This window comes from Arvicanthis niloticus, chromosome 8 (genome assembly GCF_011762505.2).
Source record: "Arvicanthis niloticus isolate mArvNil1 chromosome 8, mArvNil1.pat.X, whole genome shotgun sequence".
NCBI lineage: Eukaryota > Metazoa > Chordata > Mammalia > Rodentia > Muridae > Arvicanthis > Arvicanthis niloticus.
The window spans coordinates 49,600,253-49,627,729 of NC_047665.1; the positions used below are offsets into that span (position 1 = coordinate 49,600,253).

The 27,477-nt window shown below is 42.0% G+C and overlaps 1 protein-coding gene and 1 long non-coding RNA gene across 7 annotated transcripts in view; one reads left to right on the forward strand and one right to left on the reverse strand.

The window, feature by feature from the left end:
* Positions 1-1,164: 1,164 nt before the first annotated feature.
* On the reverse strand, positions 1,165-18,834 carry LOC143443345 (uncharacterized). 3 transcript variants are annotated; one of them, XR_013112245.1, is made up of 6 exons: positions 18,608-18,834; positions 18,321-18,435; positions 16,981-17,033; positions 9,292-9,390; positions 7,565-7,973; positions 1,165-1,946 (listed from the first exon to the last, which is right to left on the reverse strand). It is a non-coding gene; the product is annotated as an uncharacterized LOC143443345 (long non-coding RNA). The 3 variants fall into 3 exon arrangements; XR_013112246.1 differs by having other exon boundaries at positions 1,165-1,471; positions 1,890-1,946; positions 18,321-18,830; XR_013112244.1 differs by having other exon boundaries at positions 18,321-18,820.
* A 216-nt stretch (positions 18,835-19,050) lies between these two features.
* Positions 19,051-27,477, forward strand: part of Chrm3 (cholinergic receptor muscarinic 3) — a 429,236-nt gene continuing 420,809 nt past the window's right edge. For all 4 annotated transcript variants that reach the window (XM_076939365.1, XM_034511123.2, XM_076939366.1 and 1 more), the window contains exon 1: positions 19,051-19,431. The gene's annotated coding sequence lies outside the window, so the exon portion shown is untranslated. The remainder of the gene's footprint in view (positions 19,432-27,477) is intronic.

Consider the following 27,477-nt stretch of genomic DNA (forward strand, 5'->3'; position numbering starts at 1 on the left):
ACTGTTTTTTGAGTTAGGATGTCTTGTTCAAGCTGTAGTGGCCGGCTAGACTTAAAGACCCTTGGAATTCTCTGTTGTCTCCAAGTAAGAGTCCTGGATTGCTAATGTGTGTGATTCTGTGTTTGGCCCTTTACTTGGTGGTTCTCAAGGCTTGAGTAAGCTCACAGCTTTAGGTCTACATCTGATTTAATTTAGGTCAACAACAGCTTCTTTCTCCTTCAGCAGAGGGTAACTAAGTAAACCATGCTACCAGGAAATGGACTATGGAAGCCAAGCTGGAAAAGTCCCAGCTAGCCCTACACTTTCCTCTTTTCTTCCACTCCCCTTTAGAAAACACCCACAAATATACATGATCTTCTCACCCTAACCTCCGGACTCTGAATTTTTCTCAGGATGAAGTTTAGAGAGAAATTGGAGACAACTCTGACCACTCAACAGTAACCTGGGCCAAGCTCCAAGGTAGGGATGGCTTTGCTCCCCTTTCCAAATCACCTAAGTCACTGGCTGCCAATTCTACAAGATGGGAGGACAGGCTGACAGAAGGTATTAAAAGGAGAAAGTAAAATAGTTCCTTTGTTCTGAGTAAAAATTGCCCAAAGGAAATTCCTGTTCTCAGAGGTGATTAAACAGGTTTTATTAGAGGCCATTATGGGGGTGCAGTTACAAATGCTGCTTAGTTGTGATAAAACGGCTTGTTCTCTCATTTTTCTTATAATTTGCCTTTCAAGTAATAAGAACTAGATTTATTAACAATTTGATAACTCTAGCTTAGTGTCAGACCTTTTATGGATAATTTACAACATGTTCTCTTATAAGACAAAGCTCAAAGGTATCCACTAAATGCCTCTTAAAATACAGGAGCACAAATTGAGTGTGTAGATGAACCAGTATGGATGGCTATGTGTCTTGGTGGTTATAAGCACAATCTGAAACATTTCCCTTGGATTTCTTTTTCAACTTACAAGTTGTTTGAGGTTAAGAGTACAGGCTGCTCTTACAGATAACCCAAGTTTGGTTCTCAGCAGCCATATCAGGTGGCTTGCAACTGTCTATAAATCCAACTCCAGGAGATCTGGTGCCCGCTTCTGGCATCTATGGGCACCTACATACATGGGTACAAATCCCCCCACCACACACATAAATACACACAATTTAAAATTCATATGAATTTTTCAAACTTATATTCATTTTAGCAAAACACACAAAATTGTGCAATGGTCTATCCCATCAGTGTTTAAAGAAGAAAACATCATTTGAATGTCATGTTGAATTTTTGCACTTTTCTTCTATTTGCAACTGAAATAGAAACAGTTTTCTAGTCTCAATGCTTCAAACCAAGTCTCAAAAGGCAGCCCTCCCTGGTAATTATGAAATACTTTTCTTTGACTGTTGGTACCACATCTAATTCAAATGTGATTTCAGATATTGTTTCTACAGAAATACAGTGATCAAAAGCTGATCCCAAGGACACCTGGAAATAAGAAAACAGTGTGGTATGAGTCTCTAGATCTGGTGACTCTTGGTGTCTAGCCCTGTAGCCTGCACCTCCAGACAAACTCAGGAATTGTGTCTTGCCTCTGGATTGAGAGCTGCCTCAATACGTAAGGTTCAAAGTGACTGGGAACAGAAAATACTGCTCCTACTCTCTCTATGTCTCTTACTTGCTTTCACTTCAAAAGCTCACCATCCAGTGTCTTTATCTCTCTTTCCAAACCATTACTGCCCTCACCATAGCAAATTGTTAGAATGTTGTCGCTGCTCCACATTGTCTGTACTGACTGATTTGCTACACCAACACTACACCATGATTTTGTAGCATTAGAAGAGAATAGACCCCCCTCTCTCTTGTTAGCCACTCTCTTTGAGTTTCGCATTTCAGAAATTATTACCTTCCTGGGTTTAACTGATTCTCATTACACTTTCCATAAATTCAATCAGTTTTGTGCCTGAAAAGAAAGACAAATGAGATTCAAGACTTGAATCTCACAGAATGAGAACATCTACATAAACATCCACTGTGGTTTCCATAAGAGCGAGAAGGTACTTTGTGGGAACCTGTGTTTTATGGGTCCATTAATGAATGAGTAGAGTGGTTGAGTAGTTTAAAATATCTGGCTAGAAGCCCTACTGCTCATAGGCACAAGAGATGTAGGTTAATGGAGCTGTTAAACATATTTCACATCCTGGGGCTCTAATAGTACTGAGGAAAGTTAAGTAATCTGGTAGAGAGAGAGAGAGAGAGAGAGAGAGAGAGAGAGAGAGAGAGAGAGAGAGAGAAACAATTGCACACTCAAGCAAAGGCTAACAACACAGACTCCAAACAACTCAGAAGGAAATCAAGGCAGAATGGCCAGCTGCTGCCACCACATAGGATGTTAGAACTGTCTTTCAAATAGCCCCTTGTTAAAATAGGAAGCACATTTTACAAAGTCATGAAGCAGAAGAAAGGTGCCCAGAGAAGCAGTGTTAGCAAGTATAGGGCAGTTTTAGAGCCTGTGGGCAACAGGACCCCAAAATGCAATTTAATGAAAGTATGAACTACCTAAGTAGAAAATATCGATGTGATAGACTATAGTAAAGATAGAGAGTTCAGAAATTTTAAAGTTATTTTTTAATGGCCTTGTTCTCGATACACACACACACACACACACACACACACATGGATGCATGCACACATGAGCACATGAGCATGTTCAGGTGCTCACAGAGGCCAGAAATGTTTCAGACCCAAGAAAACTGAAGTTACAGGTTAGTATGGGCTAGCCATTTGATGTGGTTTCCAAAAACAAGTCTCTGAAAAAGTAGAAAGTATTGTTAAGTGCTGGGCCATTTTTCCAGCCCCTAAAAATTAAATTACAATGCTGGCAATGGCATCAGGTCAGGGACACATCACCTTTGTCACCTTTGAGTCACTATTATATTGTACAAAATGTGCCAGGTGGCACCAGTGCCATAATTGGGATTATACCAAGTGGTATACCAATACTTGGTATTTTAATGGTAATTAAAGCATTGATAAGAAGACGAGTCTATCAGGTAACTCCTGGGCAGGGTTTGAACTGAAAGATGAAGTTTAGTAAGTCAAGCATCCTGGTATCAAAGTCACATGCTCACTCATCTTCTCCAGTGCCTTTCCCTCTTGTCTGCTCAGTCTGCTGCTGACCTGAACATCCAGTCTCCCCTCCCATCAGTTGCCCTGACTCCCCATCAGTCTTCAGTTTCTACCATCTAGAACAGAACATCTTATATTGCAATCCACCATTTCATCTTTCACCCTCTGGAAACTGAGGGTAGCTTCAAATAACTGCCCCCAGATCATATGGTATTAAAACTTAGCTAAGAGCTCAAACAATCTATAAACATTTTCTCTTATTATCTTTCAGCATCTCTTGTCTCCCTTATTAATTCTCCCCCAGATGGCTCCCTGGGTAGACACTCTTAAAACCCCATCCTCTATACCATCGGTGAATATCTGTCCCCTGCTTGCTAGAAGTATTGCTTAGCCATTATAGATGCTTTCACACACCATCAGAACTTCCTATACAAATTGTGTGCATGCTTGCATAGCATAATGTTAGTTCTGAGGAGCTTTACATTTAAAGTAACAGGCTACTTAGTTCAAAAGCATTGGATGAAAATGGGAATCCATAGCAATTCCTAATAGGAGCATTCAGACTTTTAATATTGAAATATCATTTGTCAATCTACAATGTTCACACTTAGCTCAAGAACATACCTTACAGTTACTGAAATACACTTAATAGTGTTACAAGTAAGTTTATGATATTGTGGTGGGCAATATCCACAGAGATTTGCCTGCCTCTGCTTCTGTTTCTGAAGTGCTGTGTAAATATTATATTTGTTTATTGTGTGTGTTTCCATGTGCATGTATATATGCATGTGGGGATCAGGAGTAACTTGAAGAAGTTGGTTCACTCATACTATGTAAGTTCTTGGTATCAGACTTGGCAGCAAGTACCTTTATCTGCTAAGACATCTTGCTAACCCTTAATAGCATTTTTAAAGATAAATGGATATTTATGGATAAATCCCAAAATACTGTACTGAATTAAAGACCATGGATCAGAAGTATACTGCATAACATATACCGGCTGGACGTAGGCCTACTGGCTCATACATAGCAGATGTGCAGCTTGACCTTCATGTGGGTCCTGAACAACTCGGACAGGGGCTATCCCAAAAGTTATTGCCTGTCCGTGGAACATGTTCTACTAGCTAGGCTGCCTTGTCTGGCCTCAGGGGGAGAGGAGGCCTGTATTAGGGTAGGGGGATACCCAGGGGAACCCCACCCACTCAAGAGGAGAGGGGGAATGATGGAAGGGTTCTGGGAGGAGGTGACTGGGATGGGGGCAGTGATCAGGATGTAAAGTGAATAAGTAAGAAAAGAATTAAAATTTTAAAAATGCACAGTCGTCTATAGTGACAGGAAGGAGCCCACGAGTTGTGTGAAATTTCAGAGAAGGAGAAGCAAGCAGCTCCAACAGGCTGCAAGGAGTATCTAAAAATATGAAAAGGTTCATTGTCTTAATGATGGTAATGGTGAGAGTGAATGTGGACATTATCTTTGCAAATATATGGACATATTGCATATATATTATATACTTGTTAAGATTTTTCAGATCATGTTCTTCAAATATGTTGAATTTATTGCATGCCAATTAAACCTTGATAAATCTATTGAATGTTTGAAAGTGTGTTTTTCTGCTTAATTCTACTGTCTAGTTTCTAATCCCTGCCCTTCAAAGAGACCTCAGTAAGGTCCTCATTAATAATTAAATCACCAAAGACACAAAAGCCAATGTTGTTTATTGCTTTCCTACCAGATTTCTCGGTGTGCCTGGTGTCTCTACCATCCCTCGTCCTTCAGTATCTATGCTTGGTGACCCCTGTGACCCTACAACCTTCCAGTTCTCACCGTATCTCTGTGGAAACTCTCTGCTCTCCTCTGAGCATATCTTCTCTTCTGTTTCTGAACCAGGATATTTTCTGGAATTCTGCTGATGCAATACCTTGGTTGAAACACTTACCTAATATTCCATATGCCTTTCATGGATCAAAAGGATATTTCAGAAAGTCCTTGACTTTCCTGAACTTGGTTATCACATGCTTACTCAGAACCCATCTGTATGACAGTTACAGGACCCACTAACACAAAGAGTTCTGTTCCCAAACATTTGGTGCATTATTCCACAAACAAAAACGCTGTCCTTTAGTGCCTGGTAGCAGCATTCTCCTGTAAGTCCAACACTTGGTTGTCATTATGTAGGCGGGCTGGCACATGGGATCCTCTCAGGTGCTCAAGTTACAAATGTATGCCACCACCAGCTTTGTGCACATTTTTGTACACAATGCCCAATTATTTGTTCATCAAAGTTTGTCCTTGCTGTCCACCAGGTATCATGTCCCTCCCCCTCCCCCATCACTAAGTATTGACCATGGTAGACAGCAAGCAGGAGAAAGTCAGATGAGGAAAAGCATATCCTTAGCTCAATTGTCCATCACTAACTGCCAGTCTCATTGCCTCCTGTAACACAAGAGTTGCCTAGGTTGTAAGTGGTGTCAATTCCCCATCATGTCTTGCTTTTATGACTAAAACCACCCCTAGCAGGCAGCCAATCCCTCTCCGTTCCTACTTTATACAATGGCTGCCTATTTCACTCTTAGTCTGAAACCCTGAGCTCCCTCTCTGTGGCCCTCTATGAGCTACAAAAGGAGCTGTGAAGCCTGCTCCTGACAATCAGAACACAGCAAGTTCAGAAGCTCGGCATTATCTACCTTGTTAGCTACCATTGGTTATTGACTTTCTGTTGCAAGCACTCTGATCTAGAAGTGAAGAGGAGGCTTTAGCTTGATGTATACAGCCCTTTACGTTGCAATGCTCTCAACCCATGATCCTCCCATGATCCCACCTGCCTTTCCTGGTCTTCTTTCTATCTTCCTCAGTACCATCTTATGTCTGATAAGATTATAAGACAGAGTCAACATACCCTAGAAGTTCTCATTTATGGCTCATCACCTCAAACAGCTCCCATTATACACATTGGGCCTTAAAGCCATTTTCAGTACTCCTTAAACATCCCAGTTTTGCCTGACTCACTCTCCTAATGATTAATCTGTACAATAATCATTTTATGTAAACCGGAAAGATTTAGATTACTTCTGTTCTTGGTATTCAATGCATCTAGGGGTTCTGTGATAATAACTTTACATCATTTTTTTTCCACAAACATTCCTTTGGATCAAGTATCTTGAAGTTACTTGACCAATATAACCAGTTATGAATGAGGAGAGAGGGTATTTGAAATCCAGTGTATAACTACAGATGCTAAAGTTCCTGATCTGGGAGCCACAGACAATCTCCTTCCCCTCCCCTACTCACACCCCTCCCCCATTCCTAAGCAGAAGTTTTGGATTGATCTGTTTGGCAGAGTGTGTCTAAGGATAAAGCCTGAAACAGCATACATCCACCAAACATTTGCCTAGTGAGTGAATGTGTTCAGATGCCTCCTCCAGTTTCATTCCTCTGTAACATTTATAGGCCATTGAAGGAGAAATCTGAACAAAAATGACTTTTCAGTAGAAGAAATTTTGAAAATTCAGCTGCTCCAGTTTGGTCAGTTTCATACCAAGAAATCAATGCATCGAGTTAGTTTTATTCTCCATTGACTCTAGTCACTCCCCGTCATGAAATGTGGGGGGGTGGGGGGTGGGGGGGAATATGCCATTGTATGACATGAGGAAGAAATCTCCAGGGGAAGACATATGTCTTGATCACTGGAAAGAGAGTGGACCAGGAGTTTAGAGCACAATGGAACAGAAAAAAAAGAGATCTGTCACTATTCAAAATTTTAGAATGGGTTTGGAAAGTATAAGGGTGGGGTGAGAAGGAAAGGAAGGATGGAATGAAAAGGAAGGAGAGAGGGGGAAGAGGAGACAGAGTGGGAGGGAGGAGAGAGAGAGAGAGAGAGAGAGAGAGAGAGAGCAAGGACTCAACCTGGTGTCTTTAGGGCTAAGTTTCTCTTACACAAAGCTTACAGGAAGTGAAAGAGAACTCAGTTGCTGTGTAAGAATGGTGTGGGTGACTTTTCAGGCCAACAGTTCTTACAAATCCTGAAGCAGTGTGCCTTAACTAAGCGCAGGGAGTTCAGATAAGGAATTGATTTCGTGTGCTTGTGTACTCTGCTTTATCTTCAGCTTGAAGGAAGTAGCGTTTTGGCACGCACTAAAAGAAGACAAAATATATGTGGCCATCCAGGCTTACTGAAAGGACATTTGTTACATTGCTTTGCAGAAGACACAAATATGAAGGGAAATCAAGCTAATGTTATTTGGATAGTGAAGTTGCTAGTGCCACTGAAATCTCTAAGAGTATTTAAATACACATCTCCTTTTTGTACATTGATTTTCATTCTAATTTATTCACTATGATTACTGAGATGAGCAGAGATTGATGTTGGTGTTTGCCTCCATTATCCCCTCACATCCTCCCCACACACTTAAGCGTGCACACATACTCACAAAGACTAGGTATGATGACACACACCTGTAACTCTCCAGAGGCTGAGGCAAATGGATCTCAACTTCAACACTCGCCTGGATTACATAGGCAAAGACTATCTCAAAAAATAGCCATGTTAACTGCAAAATAAGACAGAGGAATATATGTTCCATCACAAATTTTAGAAACCTATAGTTACCACAGGGGCATGTTGGTCTCCTTTGTGCTTCTACATAATTAAGTTGCAGTTTCTGTCATGTCCTCCTCTTGATCTACACGGGCCGTTAGAGTTCCTGCTATGATATCTGTGCATGCAGGAAAAAAAATACATATAAAAACAAAACATCAATAGAAAGGGAATTAGTGAGAGGAAAGTGTAGAGTCCCTTCTTTTCCTTGAATGGTCTTCTTAGGTTATGTGTAGATCAGCGATGCTTCAGATCCCACTGACAGACCTGTTGGCAAAGAAGTATGTTTTTGATTGTTCAGAATAGGTTCTGTATGCAATAAAGACACACACACACACACACACACACACACACACACACACACACACATATGCCAGCAATTGCATTCAGGGGAGTAGATCTGTAGGTAAAGTGCCTGCCACACAAGCATGAAGGCTGGAGCCTAATCCTCAGAACCCATACAAAAAGGTCAGTTATGGTGACAATGGCCTGTAATCCCAGTGCTGAAAAAAATGATATGGGGGATTCCTGGGGCTTCTGATAAGTCAGCCTACTGGCACACATTTTTGTATGTGCATAGCTGAAAGTATACACACACACACATTAAACTCCTTCTACACTTTCTTTTTGTTGTTGGGATTAATGGATCATGCATCTTGAAATGCTGTCCCCTTATACATAGGACACAGTCTCAACCATGGTAATTTTATTTATTCTTTCTGTAGTTAACTGCACATGCATCCCTACCCCATCAGCCTATTTATAAAATAGATTAATCTGTACGGTGAGCATGACCATACATAGCTGTGCAGTTTCAAAGTCTGACCTAACTCTTTAGGATAAGCAGGTTCCAAAAACTGGGTTTTTTTTTCTTTTGCAAGTCCCAACTAAATATTACACACACATAAAATATATGTATATAATATACATTATATAATAATATAATAATATCATTATATAATTATATATCATTAATGATCATTATATAATAATGATAAATACATATTAATGTATCATAATAATATATCATTATATAATGATACAATAATATTCTAGAAGCACACATACAGGACTAGATAGCAAACTAGAGTTATGGCAAAAAAAACCCTGATTTGCATAAAGCAGAAGGCAGCCATGACCAAGGTACCCAACAAGTATTGTCACAACTGTTTTCAGTCTTTCTATATAAATATAATCCTCAATTTAAACTGCTTTTGAACTTGTTGAATGTATCATTTTTAATTATAACTCTAGGATCTGAAGAGATGCATCAGATGTTAAGAACAGTGGTTGTTCTTGCAGAAGACATTGATCCTATCTATTCTCAGCACCTGCATGGTGGGTTTATCACTATCTGCAACTCTAGCTCAGTGAGATCTGAAACCCTCCTCTGGCCCCTGTAGCTATCAGGCATGCATATGGTGCACAGACATGCCTTCAGGTTCAACACTCATAAACATAAATTAAAATAAAAAGTGAATGTGACAATATTAGTCACTGTTATTACCTGTATCATTGCCTACTGTTGACAAATAAACATTACAGATATCTTAAAAAGTGACCCTGGCTTGGTGGCACCACATACCTGTGATATCAGCACTTGGGAGGTGGAAGCAGGATTATCAGGAGGTCACCTTTGGCTATGAAGCAAGTTTGAAGCCAGGGTGAAATACAGAAAGCCTGTCTGAGAGGGGGAGGGGAGGAGAGAGGAGGAGCAGGAGGAGCAGGAGGAGCAGGAGGAGCAGGAGGAGCAGGAGGAGCAGGAGGAAGAGGAGGAGGAGGAGGAGGAGAGAGAGAGAGAGAGAGAGAGAGAGAGAGAGAGAGAGAGAGAGAGAGAGAGAGCATCATGTTAAATTAAATTAAAATAGATATGGACTGCTTTCAATGTAACCTTGATTTAGGGACCAAACTCTAAGAGAAGAGAGACTCACACCTCGGTGACTTGGCAGGATGAACAGCTTTCCTCTGGGGACACTTCCACTTTACAGCTGAAAATGCCATTTTAGCATGATCCACAAGATGCAAAGCAGTAAGGGCATTAGTTGATATATTTAATGACATATAATTAACTTTTAATGATAACCACTAGTAATTCAATAGGGAAGTGATGTATATGCATAAGACAACGTATGGTTGGTTAATTAATTATAGGGTATGTTAACTACGACATACAAAATCCATCCCCCTCTTTCTCTGTCCTGTGTATGTGTGTGCCCTCGAGTGTGTGTGTGTGTGTGAGAGAGAGAGAGAGAGAGACAGAGACAGAGACAGGGAGACAGAGAGAGACAGAGAATGTATTTGCGTGTGCACACACACACACACACACACACACACACACACACACACACAGAGTGAGGCTGCAGGTCATTGTGCGCATGCGTGAAGAATGGAGGTCATTCTTGGCGGGCATTCATCAGATGCTTTCCACCTTATTTTCTTTAAATAAAAACTATTTTATTTTGAACTCACAAATAAAAATAGCACATAGTTAGATTAAGGCAGCAAATAAAACTAATACTGGCCCAGTCCCAAACTCTATGCTTTTCAGTGAACTTCTATTAACTTACAATGTCCATTCTGAAACCGTGGAGCTTCACTTCAGTTTTATACTATCAGTATCAGTTGTGTTTTAATGCACTTATCCACCAGGAGAAAATAAGACAATTACATAGAGTCAACACTAGAAAAACAACTAGCTTTCTATTCTTCAAAATTTGACACTTTTTTTTTATTACACTCAATCTATAGGCTAAGAACTGTATCTGAGGGAGAACATACATTTTTGGCTTATTCTCATCTCCCTCCTTCTTTCCTTCTTTCCTTCTTCCCTTCTTTCCTCTCTCCCTTCCTTCCTTCCTTCCTTCCTTCCTTCCTTCCTTCCTTCCTTCCTTTCAAGTTTGGTTAACCTTGCTTACAATTAGACTTTCAAAGTCTAGTCATTTTACTGTACATTTCATAATTTTTTTTCTCCACCTTGTTCTTTGAAACAGCGTTTTTCCCTGAAGCTGTAACTTGCCAATTTGGCTAGGCTGACTGGTCAGCAAGTCCCAGGAATTTGCCTGCCTCCACTACCCTAGCCCTGCCATAGATTTAATTTTTTTTAATTTATTTTTTTGTTTGTTTATTCATTCATTAATTCATTCATTCACTTAGTGTGGGGGGGTGTGCATGCATGTGTGTGTGTGTGCGCGCGTGTGTGTGTGCACCACATGTGTATGGTTGCTTGCAGAAGCCAGACAATGTCACTGGATCCCTGGAGCTGAAGTTCTATTATTGGTTTCTAGACACCCCACAGGAATGCTTGGAACTGAACTCAGGTCCTCTGGAAACATATTGAACACTCTTAACAGCTGTACCAACTCTCCTGCCCCTCATTCCTTTTAACGTGGGTTCTGGGTGGTCTAAACTCAGGTTCTCTTGCAAGAACAACTGGAATTTTAACAAACAAGCCATCTCCCTAGCCCCCAATTTCCACATCGCCGACTTCCTCCTTTAGCTATTGCTGTGTCTGTTTCATATGCCTGGCCTCCCATGTTCCAGAGCATATACATTCTTAATCTTCTGATATAGCAAGTGAAAGATTCTTGAGTTAAAATTATACCACAAATAATACAAGGTAAATGACACATGTGCTTTTAAAAATGTTATTGTAATAATTGATTTATAACAAGAATAAAACAGATGCGTAACATTTATTTGGTTCCTTAAGAATGGCTGTCCGTGTTGCTAGAATACTTTTATTTCTAAGGAGAAAGACCCAGTGTATGATTTTTAAAATGGTTGAAAACTGACTGTAAAACCACCTACTGCGGGCTACTCAGGTCTTCAAGTCTGTCACATTTAACAAAATGGCTATGGTTTCAGAGGTCTGATTTTCTCCTTGACAAGGTGAATTACTGATGTCAGAGATTAAAATAAAATACTTGATGTGACACATGTGAAGGAAAGAAGGAAGGAAGGAAGGAAGGAAGGAAGGAAGGAAGGAAGGAAGGAAGGAAGGAAGGAACCAAGCAAGCTAAGAAGGACAGAAGAAAGAATGGTGATTTTTTTTTCAAACTTGAATGATTCAGGACCTCTGCATCTTCAAATGCAAGGGGCACTGTTTATGTGTTTATTTGTGTATTTATTTATACCTCATAGTATCCCTGGAGCCCCCAAATAGTACCTGTTCTTTAGAAAAATCCAAGGGTTACTTTAAAATTAATATATGTGTACTTGTGTGTGTGTATGTGTGTGTGTGTATGTCTGTGCGTGTGTGTGTGTGTGTGTGTGTGTGTGTGTGTGTGTGTGTGTGTGTGTGTGTCTGGCCAGAGGACAATGTCAGCAGTCCTATGTTACTATTCTCCTCCACCTTACTTTTTGAAGCAAGTCTCTTACTCACTCTGGAATTCACTTCTTAGCTGACACTGGCTCACCATGCAGGTCCTTGGAATTGCTGTCTCCATCTTCCAGTATCACTGGGATGAAGGGTATGTGCTACAGCAAATGTTATTTTACATGGCTATTGAGTATCTAAATCAAGGCCCTCGGGTACTCATAGCAAAAACGTGCTGAGCCCTCACTCCAGCCCCTGTGTCTATTAATTTTAAAGTAACCCTTGGAGTTTTCTAAAGAACAGGTACTATTTGGGGGCTCTAGGGATACTATGAGGTATAAATAAATAAATAAAGTCCCTCCCTGGACTTAGAACAGGTACTGTGGCTAATATTTCTAAGTAAAAAAAAAAATTTTACAAAGAAAGGAAAATAAGTGAATAAGGAAAAGTTTGTAGAAGATAAATATATTACCATTATTCTGAATTTGCTTCTCATATTAAAACTTACTGGGTTATCTCACTTAGGGAAAAAAAAAAAGAGCATTCTGTTGAAGATAGATATTTAAAGTTCCCAGCTAGGGGCTCTGTGGTTAAGAGCACTGGCTACTTTTACAGAGGACCTGGGTTTGATACCATCGCCTACGTGATGGTCCACAACCATTTATAACTCTAATTCAGTGCAACACTGACTTCACTTCAGTAGGCATTCGCAGCAGAGTACACTGCATATGATCATCAACTCACTAGGTAAGACTTAATGAGAAACCCGTGAACTCAAGACCAGTGTGAGAACCAATGCCTTGAAATATTCAGCATTGCAGGATAGGACTTTCACACAGCCATTTATTTATAATTCAACAAGTTTATACTGAGACTAGGTTCCATTTAAATGATAAACTGGTAAGGCCAATCATTCTCATCCATATTCATATTTCTCTCTCTCTCTCTCTCTCTCTCTCTCTCTCTCTCTCTCTCTCTCTCTCTCTCTCTCTCCCTCCCTCCTTCCCTCCCTTCTTCCATTCCCTGCCTCTCAGGTCTCATGTAGCCCAGACTATCATTACTTTATTTGTGGCCAAGGATAATCTTGAATTTCTGTTCCTCCTGCCTTACTTCCTAAATGCACCACCATACCCAATTTGTGGAGTATTGGGAATGGAACCCAGGACTGTTCATTCTAGAAAAGCTCTCTACCAAATAAGCTACATCCCCAGCCCATCACGTCTCCATTTGTCCTTTCAACAGCCATTTATGTTTAATGTGATTAATAATGCAGCTGGGGTTTAAGTTAACTTGTAATTACTGTTTCCCCTTTGCTCCATTTAATTTTTGGAGGGGGATTAACTCAAGACCTCACACATACTGGGCAAGCTTTCTGGCTTTTACATTTTTAGAACTCACTCTGTAGCTCATGTTGATCTTGAATCTACAATAATTCTACCGAGGTTTGCAAAGCTGCTGGGATTCCTGGCCTGGGTTCCCTGGCCTGCTTTCATTTCTTCTTTGTGCATGGATTCCCTCATTCTTGCCTTCTTTGGTCAAGCATAGTTTAAAATTCTATCATCATTTCTCTCTTGAATTTTAGTGTACCTTTTCTTATTATTTTCCCACTGGTAATGTAAACAAAAACAACAAACCAACGCTAAGTTCTGCATGTCTGAAAATATCTCACATGCGAGGGTCTTATCTTTACGCTTTTCCACAATGTGATACTGTTGCTCTGTATTCGAGTTATATTCCAGGAGCTCCACACGTATGTCTTAAAATGTGTGTATGACTGTGCATGTGTTTGCAGTGCATAGGCATATGAGTGTCTGTGTGTGTGTGGGATCCTGGGATTCCTTCTCAATTGTCTTCCTCTATGATTCTACATATTTTTTGAGATGAAGTCTTTTGCTGGACCATAAGCTCACCAATTCAGCTAGACTGCTGGCCAGGAAACTCTCAGAGTCTGCTTTTCTGCCTCTTCATCACTATCACTGAGATTGTAGGTGTAAGTCACTTTTAAATGCAATGCACACTGGGAATTGAACTTCACACTTTGACCACAAGCACTTTAACAACTGATCCATATTCTGAGACCCAAAAAATCCTTTTTAATATTCTTGTATTTAGGCCCTCTGGAACCATGCCCTCTGGTTTATACTTCTGTGGTTCAAACTCAATTATTTTCTATGTCTTTGAGAAATATTGGTAGCTGGCATTGGTAGCTGTCAGCTGACACAAAATTTTAGATTACCTCCAGTGGGTATTGGATTCTAGTTTGGTAGTTTTTGTATGTCCCTTTGATTCAGGACTTAAATACATCAGTCATTTTCTGCCTCCTAGGACTTTTCTGTTGAGGTCATTGTCCTTTCATGTTCTTTTAAATATGATGTTTCTTTTACTTCTGGCTGCCTTTAAAATGTTTCTCAACTTTGGTTTTCAGCTACTAAGTTCTCAAGGACTCAGCAGTGGTTTTCTTTCATTAAGGTCCACTGATCTTGAATTTTTTTGGTTGGTATCTTCCATCAGATATGCAAAGTTCCTGGCCATTACTTCATTAAATATTACATCTGGTCCTCTCAATCTGAACACTGTATGCTCTCTGGATATTGTGGGTTGAAATTCATTTGAAACTATTAGTCTTACCTGCTACGGTACCAAAGTATCAGTTCAATGAAACTTCATCTTTTTTTTTTTTATTTCTTTAAATGGACTTGTTTACCTGTTCTAGAAATGTAAATAATTCTTTTTCATCCATTTTTTTTTTTACTAACTTTGTGTCATTAGTGATGTTTCACATGTCTGGTAAAATTTTTGCTAAGACTTATTTTCATTCATGTGTATGTTTTGTGAACACATGTGTGTGTACACATGTGTGTGGGTGCCTATGAAGACCAGGAGGGGGCATCAGGTCCCCTAGAGCTGGAGTTACAAGCAGTAGAGAGAGTTGAACAATGTAGGTGATGGAAGCCAATGTTGGGGCTTCTGGGAGAGAAGAAAGTGTTTCTAACCACTGAGCAATCTCTCCAGCCCTAAGTCTGGTGCTGCAGGCTGCAGTTGTAGAGATTTCTAGCTTGTAGTTTCTTCTTCTAATGAACTTTCAGAGCTGTGTTCTAGCCAGTGGAATTATTGATGTCCACGGTAACCTTCCAAAGACCCCCTAGTCCAGGTCGGGGTTTAGCAAGAGAGAGAGTGAGGATGGACGTGAAGAATGGAGACCAGACAGAGTGTGATTCAATCCTGTTTATTCTTCAGTCTCTCTTCCCAGTCCAAGTCCCAAGTCTTGAGTTCCTAGTCCCTAGTGCCTCCAAGTTCCAAGTTTCTTCTTCCAAGTGCCAAGTGGCTAATGTCTAATTCCAAGTTCTTCCTCCAAGTGCCAAGTGCCTAATACCTAATGCCTAATAACTAACTCCAAGTTGTACTGTACTCTTCTGTCTGCCTCTCATCTTTTATATGTCTCACTTCTAAGCCACACCTCTAAGTCACACCCTTAAGTCACGCCCTTAAGTCACGCCCTTAGGTCTTATCTCTAAATCTGATCTCTAAGTCATGCCCTTAAGTCTTGGCTCTAAATCACAACTTTAAGTCTCACACACCCAAGGGAAGATCCTGGGTATCTAAAACAAGATGTCATCAGAGTGTGCTCAACTGTTGCAGGCTATTGTAATCAAATCTCTTGTCAGGGTATATGGCTCAAGATGGCTGCAAGGATGATAGCTGACTTCTGTCACTCCCCACATCTTTATTCATATCTATTTCATATGTGTTCTTTATAACCAACATCCACACATCTAAGGAGTTGCTTTTAGCTAGAAATTTTCAAGCAGATGCCTAAGGTGTTCGCCAAAGGCTTTTCATTCTGGATGGATCCACATTCAAATACCCCCTTGAAATGCATGTTCTAAAGAGCCTGTCAGACTCTACACTCCAGCCACTCCCAGAAACACAGGACTTGGTGTATGTCAAGAGGGCACAGTTCTCTAGGTGATAGCCTCCTTGCCAGCTATCAGCTCTCTTGTCACTTGTTTCTGCCCAGAGAACCTGCCTGATCCTGCTGGACTTTCAGTTCTCAGTGTTTCTTCTATTTAAAAAAAAACATGTTTTATAAAGAAAAAAATGATAGGAACATGCTCATTTAATGTCACCCCATCACCCCAAATTTCAACCTTCTGTTGGCCATGTTTTATGTCTAAACATTATTTTAGACTGTTTGTAGCTATCTTACAGCAGAAAGGAAAGTATGTGATTAGCCACTTTTATTATTTATAACCAGAGGGTTCCCCTTAGTAACTGAATGAATCTTACAATTTTACTGTATAGGTTTTTAGACAATAAATGTCTAGGATGTATTCAATGTATACAGAATATCAAATTGTATTCCATCCCCATTTTATCTGCCTTGTTTCAGATCAGTATCTAAGGGTAGATATTCATGGGTGTCTTGCTTTTGACCTGTTACAAATCAACATTGACCTTACTCCAGCTCGTTTTCAAATCCAGTAAATATGCTTTACACATTCCTCTGAAATGCCATTGAACAGTGGGTCTTCTGGGCCAAAAGTCAACAAACTCAGAAACAAATTCCTTACTTGAATCAAATATAATCTGCTTAACAAGAAACTCAGGGCAATCCTATCTGAACTGTTAGTCTGTGGTTTGTTCAGCACAAACATTAAATTTTCATTTATCATGTTCATAGAGACAACAAGAAGATTTCTTAGACTCAGGATAAAACACACATGTCACTTATACATGTATCTGAGCAGAGAAGATTGTTTTACTGACACACACAGAAGCTGCGTCTCCAGCTCCAGATGTACTTAAAGAAAGTGATTTCAATATGTACTTTGAATGTTTGTCTTGAAAATTGGAAAGGATATGTAAAGACAATAATCATCCTACCATCTGAGAGGTATGGAAACGAGATTCTGCTATAGGATTACTGCTTCCCACCTCAGCACCCAGCATGCGACTCACCTGAGAGCAGACATGGGCCTTCTCATTAGAAATTTTCTTTCGACTTGAATTACCTGTAAGAGCAAGGTTTAGTTGTGTCTCCCCAAGGACTGTTCCACCCAAGAAAGACAGATGTGAAAAGAAGTGCTGTACTAAACACTCTCTATTCCTTGACAAAATTTCCACATCAAATCTATCTCTTCTGTTTTCCTTCTTGCTCTAAATAGAACCAAAAATAATGTTCCTTCTTTTATAGATGGGAAGCTTTGTTGGGCACACCATCTCTCTCTCTCTCTCTCTCTCTCTCTCTCTCTCTCTCTCTCTCTCTCTCTCTCTCTCTCCTCTGACCTCCTGCTTTGGTCTTATCTCCTTTCTTCCCTCTGCCTTTCTTTCTTTCTTTCTTTCTTTCTTTCTTTCTTTCTTTCTTTCTTTCTTCCTTTCTTCCTTCCTTCCTTCCTTCCTTCCTTGCCTTCCTGCCTTCCTGCCTGCCCTCCTTTCTTCCATTCCCCCTGTCTCCTCCTTCCGAAGACACTGTTGCAGTGGTCGGTTCTTATTATTTGAAGGGGGGAGGAAACAGGCTGTCTGTGTAGCCCAAGCTAGACTTGAATTCATGGTCCAGCCTGTCTCAGACTGCCAAATCCTAGGATTACAGGCATGTGCTTTTATAAGAATGTTATATCATCATTTTTATCTGTGTTTAGGAAAAGCCATATAATGCTGTGGGGGCGGCTTCCTTAGTATCTAGTACTTTGTTATAACTCCCAACTTTGTCCTTATTTAGGTAGGTGACATAGTCTATATAAGTAATCCCTCCCCTCCCGGCTTCACATTCCTCTGGAGTTGTATATGAATTTAAAAAACTGCCTAGGCTACTAGGTGGCTTGCCAGAAATCTCACCACACATTGGAAAGGGGGGGGGGGCAGAAAGATCAGATGGGAGTTCAAGGTAGACCAGGGAAGGGGAAAGCAAGAGGAGCAAAGAGAAGGCAGGAAGGGAGGAAGGAGGGGGATGGGAAGGGACAGGGATGGAAAGAGGAAGGAAAGGAGAGACAGAGAGAGGGATACAGACACACACACACACACACAGAGAGAGAGAGAGAGAGAGAGAGAGAGAGAGAGAGAGAGAGAGAGAGAGAGAGAGAGAGAGAGAGAGAGAGACTATCTAGCAAGACTACAGTTTAATTTTCCTGACTTAAAAAAAAGTGTGCGCACATGCGCATATGTACGCAGACGCGTCCTTTTCACCGGTGCCTTCTCTTAATCTCTCCTAAAGTGTAAACTTCTGGGGAGCAAAGCTGCGGTGTCCTCTGCTACTTCGCTCTGCATAAACAAGCGCTGTTTAAATCTCAAATCATACATACATGCACCACAGGGTCCCTCAAAGGTTGTCAGCCGGGTCGTTTATTTTTTTCTGGAGCTGAGATTCGCTGGTCCATAAGTTGAGCCCAAGAAATCGCATTCTTCATACCGGTACTTCTAAGCAATTGAAGGAAACCCGCTTCAGACTTCATATGGAACACAAAACTGGTCAACATCAACCCTTGAAACACTGGGCTCAAATAGGGAGCAGGTGAGGCCACGTTGGGTGGGTGGACACTACTCGCCAGCGTTCTGTGCCCGGGCTCTAGGGATCCTACCCAAAAACTACCTGGAATCTCCCTGGGCTGGTTTCCCTCGCCCCTGCCTGGCGGAGAACCCAACCAAGCCAGCACGAGGGGAGCAGCGAGGAGCCCGCAGGGCCACTGGGCATGCTCAGAAGCGGAGCAGGTTTAGGGCTCCAGCAGGCAGCTCGTGCGTTACACTGAAAGGAGGAGAAGGAATAGGAGGGAGGGAGAAGGGGAGGAGGACGGGGGCAGCAGTAGCCACGATCGCCACCACCAGGCAGAGGAAGAGTTCGTGGGGAGGAACAGATCTCCTCCCACTTGGAGCGCCTTCTGCCTGCTTTTGGAGAAAAGAATAAAAGATATAGAAAGAGAGGGAGAGAAAAAGGAATGAGAAGTGAGAAAGCAGGAGGGTAAAAAATTAAAAAAAAAAAAAAATTAAACCGAGATCAGAGAGGGCTGGGGTGGGCAGGGGAGCGCAGGACGCGGGGGCGGACCAGCCGAGCCCCAGTGCGGTCGCCCGGGCAGGTGCTAAGGCTGCCGCCCGGAGGCGGCATGTGACGCGCGGCCGCAGCTGCCCGCGGGCGGAGCGCGCTCGGACCCGGGAGCGCAACCGCGGGCCAAGTCGGCTGCAGCCGGGAGCCCCGCGCTCGCGACCCGCCGGGAGGAGCCCGCAGCTGCGCTCGCACCCAGAAGCCGGGCGATGCAGACAAGGGCGGCTCCGGGGCACGAGCGAGCGTGAGGACAGTCGCTGTCTCAGAACTCCCTGCTGCGAGAGACCGAGGTTCGGTAGAGCGGACCGGACAGTCCGGGAGATTCGGGGAGGCGCGGAGGACTCGAGTGGGACAGCCACCTGGAGCACCGCTGCCAGGTAAGGACGTACGCTGCTCGCTACCGCGCTGGGCAGAGCGGCTGGCGGCGACCCTGACCCGGTTTCTTGCCTTATCTGGTGGTGAAATAAGGGGGAAAAGTTTTCCATTTGTTTGCTGGTGGAGTTTAAAGGAAGGACTGAGGAGGGACGAAGGGAGGTGGTTTTGTCAATCTAGGAGAACGGGAACTCGAGATCAATCTGGTGAGGAGTTGGAGCACAGGGACCAAGGGTGGAGAATGCGGAGGTGGCACCCAAGTGCCTGAGAAAGGACAGGGACAGGCGGTCGGTCCGTGGCCAAGAGAGCGCCCCAGTCGCCTCAACCAGCTCCCTCGGACTTCTTTTTTTCTCTCTCATAAATAGGATCCAAAAGCAAAGAAGCGAGCTCTAGAGCTGTGTGTCTGTGCTCCAGTGTGCTGGGTCCTCTGTGTGCCTTTTAATACCGTGTTTTTTAGAAAAGCTAAGTCAGATCCCTGCCAACCTGGCAGCGAGGGGCGACTGTTGGGGTCTATTTGCTGGAGCGAAGAGGCGATTTTCTTTTCTACTCATGGTGACCTGGGAGCTGGTACAGAGCCGGGGCGCGAGTCTACTCTAGCTCAGCCACCGCTGCTAAACTACGCGGGCTCTCTTCTCCAGAGTCTCCCGCTCCTGGCACAACCTCCGTATCGGTGCGAAGCTTGTTCCTTTCTTCTTGGTGGGTTTTAAACTGCTGGGGTCAGGGGGATGATCGACCCAAGGGGGTAGAATTCACTTGTCCGCTCCACATTGCCAGTATTGGAATTGCGACGCTGCCTTGCCTGCTGGTGAGTGTGTGAGACTCTCCTTGCGGTCTAAGAGAGGAAACCGAGCATTGGGGACTGGAATCCATATGGACGTATTTCAAAAATGCAGACCTTGATTTGTGGATAAGTGTTTCAAACCTGTCCGAAGTCTGTAAGCATATATGCCGCCATCCACCCACCTGGCTCCACAGATATTCTTGACAGGGTTTTGAAAGGGTGGCAAACTACACTGTTAGGGAGACTGACCACTTCACTGTGAGCTTTCAACAGATCTTTCCTTTCTCTCTTGGCCTCTGAGATTCAACAAGATAGAAAATGTACCATTCTCCAACGCACCAACACACACACACACCACTTTGTCCTCACCCCCACCCCCTTTTGCATTACTATTTGAAAACAGAACATATTCTTAAAGCATGCTTAATAATCATGGAGTCCAGAAGGTTTCATATTGGGAAAGCATTCATTCCGCAGGAACGGTTCAACAAGGTTTCCTGTGTTTAAAACAATGCTAGTGGATTTGCTGGAGAGATCTTACAGGAAGAGATACCTTTTAAAAAAAGAGAAAGGGGAACCTGGGGGTGGGGTGGGGGAATGCACACATGGACACAGGGTTACAGCAGATGAATGTTAAAAAGGAATGAGGTCTTTCTATTGCTGTGACACTGGCAGCTCCCTGCAGGAGCTGGTGTTGGGGAGTATACATGTGCAGGGATCATGCTTACCTCTTCCATGTGTGTTCTCATAGGCCACAGCAGTGCAGTGCGCATCCCACATCTACCACTAGATAACTCTGTCTTTAGATCAGGTTTGTGTGGTTTGTCTGAACTAGCTTAACACGCAGTTACCTACAGTTAAGCCAGAAGGCATGTCATTTCTGAAGTTCCATTAGGACAGCATAACTTTAACATGGATTACTCAGTTAAAAATAACGGCTGCAGATCTGACGTGGACTCTACCCTAGGCTGGGAGGGGGTGATTTGAGTTTGAATTAAATATGAAAATAAGAGTGATGTAAGACTTTAAAAAAAAACAATAGTAGATAGTGATTTAAATGGACTTTGGACTGGATAGTTTAATAACAAAATGAGATAAAAGGCAAGACCTTTTGAAAAACCTTTGAGCATAAATCTTTGGTCATAGAAAATTATTGTTGGGCAAGGGTATAATTTGGAGAAACAGATTGTGTGGAATTGCATGGGATTTAGATAAAGACTAGATATTAAGATAAGAGTAGTTTTGTCTTAAACCTGCTCTAAAACTTATGTAAGATCTGGTAAGATTCACTATACTGCCTTTTCCTGACAGAGGGCTAGACAAAGCTTGCTTCAAACATACTTGTTTCTGAAGATTGCCGAAGCAAGGATAAACACACTCTTTAAAGTGTATCTTTTTCCATTTTCCTTATGCAAATAAATGGCTTAACTTTTACAGAAAAGAGGAAAAATGTAATTTTAAACTAGGATATATGAGAATACAAGCTCCTTTTAATCGCACTTTAATTTTTAATAGCAGGCAACCTGTTGAGTGTGAGTTGTGTGTGGGGAGGGCAATGTACATAGCTAAGATTTCTTGGATTCATGTTAATAAACTGAATAGGAAGTTAAAGGTTATGATTCTAAGCTTTCTGAAGTGCTAACTTTTTTTTTTAGTTTTTTTCCTTCTTTATTTTTTTTAAACCTAAAATATCACGTTTCTTGAGCCAACATAGTGTTCTTGCCTGATAATGATGTTAGCCTTGGCAGTTTCAGTTGCTTACACCTAAGTGGTCTGGACATCATCACTGTAACTGTGAAAAGACTGGGTCTGGTTTGCAGTGTGGGCCGTTTACATACAGAGCAGTCGTGGTGACCCTTTACACCAGAGATGAATGAAGAGTTCTACAGAGATGGGGACCCAATTCCCCTTCATGTATGCAACCTAATTTTATATCATTCTATGTGCTATGTTATGATTAATACCGTTACATTCTCAGCATGGTTTTGAAGAATGACTAATGGGAAATATTTTCTTTCACACGGCATGCTTGTGAATTGAAAACATATCTTCCTTACAGAGAAATATGTTAAAAGGCATATATGCTTCCAACAAAAGAATTAATCAAACCCCTTTACTATTTTTATATTTTAAATGAATCAGCATATACAAATATGACTGGTTGTTTAGTTGTTAAAAGCAGTGTCTGCATGATTTCCCAAGATGTGGTATTTATGAAATGCAACACCAGGCATAGTGTGTGTGTGTGTGTGTGTGTGTGTGTGTGTGTGTGTGTGTGTGTGTAGAATATTCTGTGAGTCTAGTGGAAGTCCTGTTCTGGTTCTTACCTCTTAGGTTGGACTTTCAAACTCAAATGAAAGTCTTGGCTTCACGACAAGATCATCTAATGAATTTAACACAAGGCAAAGCCAGTCAAGGTGAAAGTTAGATTCTAGTGTCTGACAGACTCTGCTCTGTGTTAAAGAAGCTGCCTGGCTCTTGGATCAAGTACAAAGCTGACTCCTGATCCCAGATCATTCAGTGTCCAATGTGACTCCCTCTGTGCCCTTACAGACAGCCTGGAAGGGCCAAAGCTGTCCCTTTTAGGGACTTAGCTTGCTTTCTTTCAGAGTGCCTTACACTGCTGCATTCCTGGTTGATGGAGACCTTCACCAGAATTGGCATCTGGAGCCACACCGATTCTGCATGGAGACAGAAAGCCCTCCCAGGCTTTTATCTCTGCCTGATGGCCATCTGTGCCCATCTACAACTCAAGACGGCCCAAGGATAGAAGCCATGCAGAAGAATACTTTTGTTTTGTACTTCAATGTTCATATATGAGTGTGTGAATGTGTATTTTACTATCAATAAATCATTTACAAATGTTTGCAGCAGCCAGAAATCAGCCTCTTTCCTCTGGTACTCTCTACCTTGTTTGTTTGTTGTTTATATTTTGTTTTGTTGACACAGAGTCTCTCATTGGCCTGGGACTCACCAGATCACCAATTAGCTTATGCTGAATGCCCAGCAAGCCCAGAAATCCAATTATCTCTCCAGCACGGAGTGAGATCACAGTGTGTGCCATCATACCTGGCTTTAAATAAATAAATAAATAAATAAATAAATAAATAAATAAATAAATAAATGGTCCAGGAGAATCAACTCCAAGGACAAGGCAAGCACTTTACCAACAGCTATTTTCCTAGCCCCAGAAGTATCTTTTGAGCAAACTCAGAGGCACTATCCAGTGGCATACAGTCAGAACCCACACCCTACCAGTGCAGAGAGAGAGAGAGAGAGAGAGAGAGAGAGAGAGAGAGAGAGAGAGAGAGAGAGAGAGAGAGAGAGAGAACTTGAAGCTACATTATGGGGTGACTGCTAGCTCAACCTTCAGCCACTGCATGCCTGTTGTCCAGGAGTTGTGCACACACTTCAGCTTCTGGCAGGCTCTTCCCTGCAGTTTGGCAATTTAAATTTTTCCACCTGTTAAAGCTTCCTGTCCCCACTCTCCTGGGGCCACAGCACTCTGGCAGGCAGACATCTTCTTAGCCCTTCTCTGTAGAGATGTCAGCTTCAGTCTGCCATGCTGACATGGAAGAGGCATCCATGGGCCATGGCAACAACCTTACAATAAATGCTGAGCCATCATCTTCTCCACAAATCTTCCAGCTTACCCCGAAGCCACCAAAATTATGAAAACTGGTAGTATACTATAACGTTAGACAGGAAGAAGTCAAGAGATGCCTGGAGGACTCTGAGCCCCTGCTGTTCCTTTGTGCTCTGCAAGTGACTCCAGGACCTAGCCAACTACTCATTCTTTCTCAGTCACACTACAGAAGGATCAATCTCATCTGAGTTCCATTAGCTTGTCCTAATCCTCATGGGCTTCGGTAGTTCCTTGGGATCCCTAACCCTGAGTCTTACTGCTGTCTCATAGGACTAGGCTTCTTTTCTGTTTTCAGTTTACCTTTTCAACACTAGGCTTAATGTTTTGCCTGGAATAACTTTTAGCAATGACCTTGACAGTCAGCCTTGCTCTTGCCAAGACTTCTCTCCAGGAGCAAGACTCCATTCCATTATTTTCTGTCTCTGATTTAGCTCCAGGGTGAACAAAGCCCTAGACCTAAGGCACAGACAGTCACCATCCTGACAGTGTATCAGTCACTTTTGCCTAGAGACTTGTGTTGCCAAGTTCACCTAACAAATAAAATCTCCTTGTCTGTCACTGTTGGCAGGATCAAATCTCAACCTTCCACACCCCTCGTGGCCACTGTAATTTGAGTTGCTGACTATCCACTCCGGAATTAACCCTCCATTAGGTCATTTGTTCTAGCCCAGCTTTAACTTGTTTCCTGTCCCCACTGTTCCCTTGACATCCGGCACAACAGCTGAACCATGACAGATTCTACCTTTGGTCACTTCTGACACAGGAAGTGACAACAGCACAGGCTGCCTGGATCAGGCCAGATATCGTCCAACCACCAGGCTACAGATACAATTCCAATGAAACTAGCATCAGGTGTTGGTCAGCATGTTTCCTAGAGACTGGCCAGCACACATCAGCATTTGGACACCCTCTACTTACAGGCATGAAATGTTCTGGTGATCTACTGAACCTGGTCCTTTATCACAAGAAGATATGGTTGTGGGCTTGGACGAACCATCACACTGACATATATCCTCTTCCATGTGCTCAGATGGCAGATACCTAGATACTACCGCTCCTGGATGCATTTACCTGCATTGGTATGAAGTCTCCATCAAGCCAGGGCTTACCTCCAGAGAGGCCCTGGAGTGGTGCCTCTCAGGGTGACTACCTGTCATTTCAAGTATGGCTTGGGCTCCTTGCTCCAAATCAGTAGCAAATGTTGATCCAGTGTGTTCGTAAACATATGTACCTGCTCATTAGAAAGGTGTTGAATGCAGTCGCTTCCCATGTGCTTAGTAGAGAGATAACTAAAAACAGTACTCAGAGTATACAGAGCATCCCTCAAACAGTGGCATTAGAAAAGATGGTGCTTCTCATCAATGACATCCTGCCTTCTCTGTCTCTGTGAGTGACAGTGCATTACCAGTTAGAGTCTGTGATGAGGGCATAGGGACTCTGAGTGATCACTGCATCTGGAGTTCTCCTTTTTAATCTCTCTGTTCGTATTCCCTTCCCATTACACAGGGCACCCACCCTTCTATAGGTTTCCCTGAATGCAGGCGTTACTCCACTTCCCTTGTTATAAATTATTATTGACCACTTAATTTATTGAATTATCAGAAGCTGAGAAAAACCTCTGTCTAAGTAACTGCAAGTCATTTTTTCTCTCCTCTAAATTCCTGGGGAACTTCTTGTCTTTGGTATTACATTTGACATTCAAGGACAACTCAGGAAAATTTATGTTGATTTTCTTCAGAGTTGACTGTATGGAGAGTATATAAATAGATTCTAATAAATTTTAGTTTGAGTAAAATTAACAAATCTACCTACCTACCAGTTGTCAATATCTGTTATTTGACTGTCATCTACTTAAATGTGATATCTCTTTATTATCTGTCATTAGTAGTTAGAATCTATTATTACTTCTTATTGATTGGTATATCCAGCATGGCTTCAGGAATGGACCTGACTGGGGTGACAAAAGAATAAAGAAAAGAATAGCTGTCACATAGACAGGAAAACTGGGATCAGGTGGTCTAGGTTCTTTGATGGGTAAACTCAACATCCCAAAAGTTTAGTGTGTTTACTATACAGAAAAGAAAAAAACAAACAAACAAAAAAAACGAGGTAAGATTACTGCTTACAGCTGAGCAGGGAGACAGAATTATTACATACAGATGAACAAGGAGACTTTGTTTGTGGTAGGTCAAGGGGGCAGGTTTAGTTGATCTCATTAGAATCAGTCTCTGTAGGGGAAAAAATCTTCAGGCTATCATGGACATTTTTTCCTCACAATGTCAACATTCACACTCAGACCAGAGAGGTAAGGCTTTGTCTTTTTGCTATGGGTCTGAGGCTGTAGAGTCCTTGACACTGTGCCCAAGTCAACAGTACACACTCTCTTAGTTCTTGGCCACTCAATGCTTCTCTGCTCCCACAATTGCAATCATTAGTCTACAATCTGCATTGATATCTATTCATGTACACATATATTACTTCTCTATATAACATTTGACATCTATCATGTATTTTCAGCAGTGTCTTATCACTTGTCTGATCTGTGTGTGTACATATAATCTACCATCTAGCTTTCGTCTACTTATCATCTATATTTACCTTTCCTCTATCAGACAGTGATATCTCTCAGTGGCATCTCTCTCTATCGATGCTTATCACTTATGCACATAGTATGCTACCTCTATGGGAACTCTCATGGCATTGTTCCCATTGTACCAGCCAACATAGTTACCTACTTTGAAAAAACAAGTACGGTGATTCTAAGACCATATAATCACAATGAAGTGAGAGCTCGTCATCCCTCTCAGAGATGGAAGATGATATTGAATATTGTACTTCAAGCTTCGAACAAGAGTTTATTCTCTGAACTTCTGGAGGCCAGTTGTCTGAAATCAAGGTATTTGGGGAGGGGACATAATTCTACCTAAAACTCTAGAAAGGGGGCACCATCTGAATCTAACTTTTGAGCCCCTGCCTCTCTCTGAAATGATTGCAGTACTTCCTCCTCTATGTGTCTGTCTCCTGCTCCATGCTTTTCTTGTATATATGGTTGCATCCACAGTGACCCAGAAAGTCCAGGGGAGCATTTTTTTTTTTAAAGATCCTTACCTTAAGCAAGTTCTGTCATATCAGGGAATCACAGCTTCTGGGCATTATGAAATGAACATATTTCTTGAGGCCCATCTTTCAGAACATGAGAGGTATCATCAGCGAGCACTGTCTTAGTTACTTTCACTGCAATAAAATAACCTGATAAAAGCAACTCCAGAGAGAATTGGCATATTTGGCTTATGGTCCCATGGCAGGGAAGTCTAGGAGGCAGGAGCATGCAGGAACTAACACATTGCATCTACAGTCAGAAAGCAGAGAACAATGAATGCTTACGCTATTTTCTTTCTCCTTTTTATGCAGTCTTGGACCTCAGCCCATGGGATGGTGCCATCAAGAATGGGTGGGTCTTTCTGTCTCAATTAAGCTAATCTAGATAATCCTTCACAGGTTGCCTGAAGGCTAACCTAGTTTACATAATCCCTTAGGAGCACACCCAGAATGTTCCTTCACAGAGGATTCTAGATACCATCAGGTTGATATGACAATTAACCACCACAAGTACCTTCTGTATGA